The following is a 6,212-nucleotide window of genomic DNA, read 5'->3' as shown; positions in this document are numbered from 1 at the left end:
GGCTACAAAATGTAGCATCAAATTCAAAATATAAACAAAACACTTTTTTTTTTTAAACCAGAGTTTAGTTTCACTTCTTTACCATCTAACAAAAATGGAGAGTGATTGGCCGGTTATTAGGGGATGGTGGAGGCCAGATTTTTTTTTTTCCATGACACAAAATATATAATATTTTAAATAATCCATACAGATCCACGACTCCATGTTACTGTAATTTATTTTTAATGAAATCATTTCCTTGCCAAATTCTCTGTTAGCTCCTGAACCATTACTACCGAAAAGGAGACCCTTCACCCTGACGTGGCCTCTAGCTTTCAGGTGGAGGCTCCCAGACCATTACCACCAAAAAGGAGTCCCTTCACCCTGACGCAGCCTCTAGCTCGCGGGTGGAGGCTCCCAGACCATTACCACCAAATTTGTTTTTCTGCTTCCTTGTACTGTAACATCCTCCATGAGCTCCCACACCTAATTTTCCCCTTCACTTCTGTTTGTTTGGAACAAGCAGTGCACGTTCGTTGCAGTTATGTACACTGCTCTATGTACACTGCCCATAGTCTACAGCCCACAGCAGGAAGTCGAATTACAAAAAAAAAAATGGAGATTTGGTGGAGTCTGAAACCGGTAAAAATCACTTTTTTGGGGTTAAGAACACATATCTGAATTGGATATATTTTTTTAAACCAGAGTTTAGCGTCACTTCTTTACCATCTAACAAAAAAGGAGAGTGATTGGCCCGCTATTAGGGGATGGAGGAGGCCGTATTTTTTTTTCACTAAACACTAAACATATGACACTAAATATATATTTTAAATAATCCATACAGATCCACGACTCCATGTCACTGTAAGTTGTTTTTAATTAAATCATTTCCTTGTCACATCCTCTATTAACTCCTGAACCTCTCCCTTTCCCCTCACTTCTGTTTGAAAAAAATAAAAAATAAAATGTATATATATATATATATATATATATATATATATATTTATATTGTAAACATAGATAAGATAAGGATATGATAAGATTGCATGTATGTTTAGTCTTGTTTATAAAAAATACATACACACTAATGCCCTGTACACACGGTCGGATTTTCTGATGGAAAATGTGTGATAGGACCTTGTTGTCGGTAATTCCGACCGTGTGTGGGCTCCATCACACATTTTCCATCGGATTTTCCGACACACAAAGTTTGAGAGCTTGCTATAAAATTTTCCGACAACAAAATCCGTTGTCGGAATTTCTGATCGTGAGTACACAAATCTGATGCACAAAGTGCCACGCACGCTCAGAATAAATAAAGAGATGAAAGCTATTGGCTACTGCCCCGTTTATAGTCCCGACGTACGTGTTTTACGTCACCGCATTCAGAACGATCGGATTTTCCGACAACTTTGTGTGACCGTGTGTATGCAAGACAAGTTTGAGCCAACATCCGTCGGAAAAAATCCTAGGATTTTGTTGTTGGAATGTCCAATCAATGTCCGACCGTGTGTTATGTACGGGGCATAACACTATAGACAGATATATAGCTATATATATATAGAGAGAGGCTATGCTCTTGGGTACAGTGGGGACCATGGCGAATGAACGTAGCCACCCTCCAACAGGATGTCACATCACAGGGTAAAAAAAGGAATTTGGAGATTAAGAGGGTGAGTGCAACAGAAGGGACTTTTTTTGAGTTAAAGTGATTGTAAACGATCACCTTGTAAGACAACCCATTCAGTTTAACCACTTCAGCCCTGGAAGGTTTACCCCCTGTTTATGACCAGGCCATTTTTTGCGATTCGGCACTGCGTTACTTTAACTGACAAATTGCACGGTTGTGCCACGCTGTACCCAAATAAAATGATGCAATTTTTTCCCCACAAATAGCTTTCTTTTGGTGGCACTTTTTGAGGACCAGTGACACTAATACAGTGATCAGTGCTAAAAAAATATGCACTAACACTGTACTAATGACACTGGCAGAGAAGGGGTTAACATCAGGGGCAATCAAAGGGTTAAGTGTGCTCCTAGGGAGTGCTTTCTAACTATGGGGAGAATGCTGTGACTGGAGGAACACAGAGATCTGTGTTTCTGCTTAGCAGAAACACAAGATCTCCATCTTCCTCTCTCACAGAACGGTCAGTCTAGGCAGAGTGCTATTCTGCCTCTCCAGACAATGATCGACGGGTCCCGCACACGCCTCAGACCCTGTGCATAAAATCACGTACCTGTACGTGCCTTCACGCAGGAGGGCCACCCTGCTACAGTATATCTGCGTGGGGCGGTCCTTAAGCAGTTAAAATAGAAATGAAAGGCAAAACATATTTGTATAGGTATAAAGCTTGGGGGGGGGTGTTTATAATGTTTTTTTATAAGAGCTGAGGGGAGGAGAAGCAGCATCACACTGAGCTTCCCAGTAAATGGCTGTGCAGCGGGAGTGTCAGGACAAGTCTGATCATTGGAGGACAGCACACCGAGTTCCCATCATAGCTAGAGAACTGACCATGCTGCTCCTGCTTAGTGTGGTCAGTTATTTAATAGGAAAGCAGAGGGACTGGCAGGAACACCAGGGATTTCACACAAAGGAGGCAATACAAAGAGAACAGGAGACTTTAACATGGTACAGCAGGCACATATCAGGAATATGAAGCGTTGAGGTAACAAACGCTTTAACAACACATACCTGAACAGAACTTTTCTTTTTTTTAAACCAGAGTTTAGTGTCACTTTTTGCAAGAAAGGAGCGTGATTTGGCTGGCTATAAAGGGAGGAAGAGGCCGGATTTGTTTTATTTATTTTTTAACGTCTTGTAAAAAAGAGTGTGATTGTCCAACTATAATTAGGAAAAGGAAGCCGGATATTTTATTTTGATTATTGGGGGTCTGTTCACACTGCCCACACATCAAACTGGAGCGGTTTAGCAGGCAGCTGTCCATTCCGGTTGCCGTGAGCCAGCGGTAGGAGGCGGAGCGATGCCCATTCTACCGCATCATACGGCTCTTTTTTTCTCTCTTTTTTTGTGCGAACTTTATGTGAAGCGCACAAATTGACACATCATTCATGTCACCGTAGAGCAGTGCAGTGTGATGAGCTGCTGTACAGTAACATGTAGTGCCTTCCTGTGCGCTACGATACAGTGCAGCATGTCTGCATTTTACCGCGGCTCCAGGCTGCATTGCAGAGCACACAGGGCACATAGATAACAACTGTGTGACTGGCTTTTCCAGTGCAGAAAAATGCCAGTCACCATACTATGTGTGAACCGGCACAGAGCTTCTTCACACCGTGTCCGTTTACAGCACAACAACACACATGCATGGTGTGAACAGGGCACATAGAATACAATAGTTTCCTATGGGTACTGCTGTACTCAGTGTTGCCAACCGCCCATATTTTACGGGCAGCCCGTAAAAACAGGCACTTTTTTCCCCGCTTGTAAATGCCTGTGATAGCGGGAAAGTGGCAGTAAAAAATAGCCGTTACCGGTCCGGCTTGGAACTGCGCATGCGCAGTTCCGGAGCTTGCCGAGCCGATCCTGTATTTGGCCGGCGGAGGGGGGGGGGTTTCACAGAGGCTGTGCGGCGCGCTGTGCTGGCGAGTGAGTGATGTAATAGCATATCCCGCCGGGCGCGCCAGCATTTAAAATCTGCAACCAGGTCCAGGAGTACTGGAGCAGGAGGCTGAGCAGTATGCCGTGGCGGAACGAAGGAGCCCTGCATCCAGGCAATCCAGATTCTAGAGTCCACGGGGACGGAGTGACAGCCCATAGCCTAGCCGATGGTGACAGAAGGTAGGTGATGGTGGCAGGCCGCAGCGGGTGATGGTGGCAGAGGGGCCAGGGATGGAGGCAGGGGGTGATCATGGCAGAGGGGGATGGAAGCAGGGGGTGACCGTGGCAGAGGGGGATGGAAGCAGGGGGTGACCGTGGCAGAGGGGGATGGAAGCAGGGGGTGATGGTGGCAGAGGGGGATGGAGGCAGGGGGTAATGGTGGCAGAGGGGGATGGAGGCAGGGCTTGATGGTGGCAGAGGGGGATGGAGGCAGGGGGTGTTGGTGGCAGGGGGTGTTGGTGGCAGGGGGTGATGGTGGCAGAGGGGGTAGGAGGCAGAGGGTGATGGTGGCAAAGGGGGATGGAAGCAGGGGGGGATGGTGGCGGGGTGATGGTGGCAGAGGGGGATGGAGGCAGGGAGTGATGGAGGCAGGGGGTGATGGTGGCAGAGGGGGATGGAAGCAGGGGGTGATGGTGGCAGGGGGTGATGGTGGCAGAGGGGGATGGAAGCAGGGAGTGATCGTGGCAGGGGGTGATGGTGGCAGGGGGTAATGGTGGCAAGGGGGGGTGATGGTGGCAGGGTTGATGGAGGCAGGGGGTGATGGTGGCAGAGGGGGAGGGTGATGGTAGCAGAGGGGGATGGAGGCAGGGGGTGTTGGTGGCAGGGGGTGATGGAGGCATATAAAGAAAAAAGGTAATGAAAGTGGCTGATGTGTCCTTATTAGATACGGCACCTCATCCCAAGGATTTGTAGTAAAGGCGTCAGAGGGAGGGGGATTATTACGGTTCCAAAACAACTCAATAAGAGGATCGTTAAAATAACAAATTTGTATTACAATGCATTTAAAACCACATATAAACTGACATAGATTCACATAATCATTGAAAAAACAAAAAAATTATACTAATAGCCGAGAAGGGGGTGATACTGGCAGAGGGGGATGGAGGCAGGGGGTGATGGTGGCAGAGGGGGATGGAGGCGGGGGGGTGGAGACAGAGGGTGATGGAGGCAGGGGGTGTTGGTGGCAGGGGGTGATCGTGGCAGAGGGGGATGCAGGCAGGGGGGTGATGGTGGCAAAGGGGGAAGGAAGCAGGGGGTGTTGGTGGCAGAGGGTTATTGTGGCAGAGGGGGATGGAGGCAGGGGGTGATAGTGGCAGAGGGGGATGGAAGCAGGGGGGGATGGTGGCAGGGGGTGTTGGTGGCAGGGGGTGATGGTAGCAGGGGTGATGGTGGCAGAGGGGCATGGAAGCAGGGGGTGATGGAGGCAGGGGGTGATGGAGGCAGAGGGGGATGGAAGCAGGGGGTGTTGGTGGCAGGGGGTGTTGGTGGCAGGGGGTGATGGTGGCAGAGGGGAATGGAAGCAGGGGGTGATCGTGGCAGGGGGTGATGGAGGCAGGGGGTGATGGAGGCAGAGGGGGATAGAGGCAGAGGGGGATGGAGGCAGAGGGTGTTGGTGGCAGGGGGTGATGGTGATGGAGGCATCTAAAGGAAAAAGGTAATGAAAGTGGCTGATGTGTCCTTATTAGATACGACACCTCATCCCAAGGATTTGTAGTAAAGGCGTCAGAGGGAGGGGGATTATTACGGTGCCAAAACAACTCAATAAGAGGATCGTTAAAATAACAAATTTTTATTACAATGCATTTAAAACCACATATAAACTGACATAGATTCACATAATCATTGAAAAAACAAAAAAATTATACTAATAACCGAGAAGCTAGAAGCTGGCTTCTGGGGGCGCTGCTACGTCGGACCTTTGTATATAAGGCTTTCTTATGTTGTGATATCCTGGGAGTGTGTGATATTCAATTCAGGCACCTCTCAACATCTAACATCTTTTTGTTCAGGTAACAATATGTTGAAGCCTAGGATTGCTTCATACTTATTTAAAGGTTATTCCATCTGAAAATAAAGCCAAAATGCCTCTCCCTGACTGATCATTTAGTCTCGGTCATCTCAGCGCCCCTTCTTTCAAATTTTATTCTCAGTTTTTTTTCTTTTATTGGTCTCCTTTTCGCCCTCTGCAGCCACACTGCGGCAGTGTTGGCTTGCCCTCCCTGGGACCTGCTCCTTGCTGACCCTGCTCATGGGGACATTAGGAGAGCCAAAATTACATTGGTCACGTCTTATTTCCCTGAAGAAGCCAATACCTTGGCGAAACATGTAGGGAAGACCTGACCCGCTACTAAAAACAGCCAATATCATCTCGGCTATTAGTATAATTGTTTTGTTGTTTCAATGATTATGTCAGTTTATATGTGGTTTTAAATGCATTGTAATAAAAATTTGTTATATAAAGGAAAAACAAAAGTGCAAACTGGAAGCCCAATAAAGAAAAGAACATGAGGGTATCTCTATAAATAATGGTAGGGTGTGTTCACAAAAACCAAACTGTCACAAAAAGGAAAATGAAAAATATATGCACACCCTGGGGTTATCTCCTCATATCTGA

Source organism: Aquarana catesbeiana, linkage group LG07, assembly GCF_042186555.1.
Source record: "Aquarana catesbeiana isolate 2022-GZ linkage group LG07, ASM4218655v1, whole genome shotgun sequence".
NCBI classification, from domain to species: Eukaryota; Metazoa; Chordata; class Amphibia; order Anura; family Ranidae; genus Aquarana; species Aquarana catesbeiana.
This window is presented reverse-complemented; position numbering follows the sequence as displayed.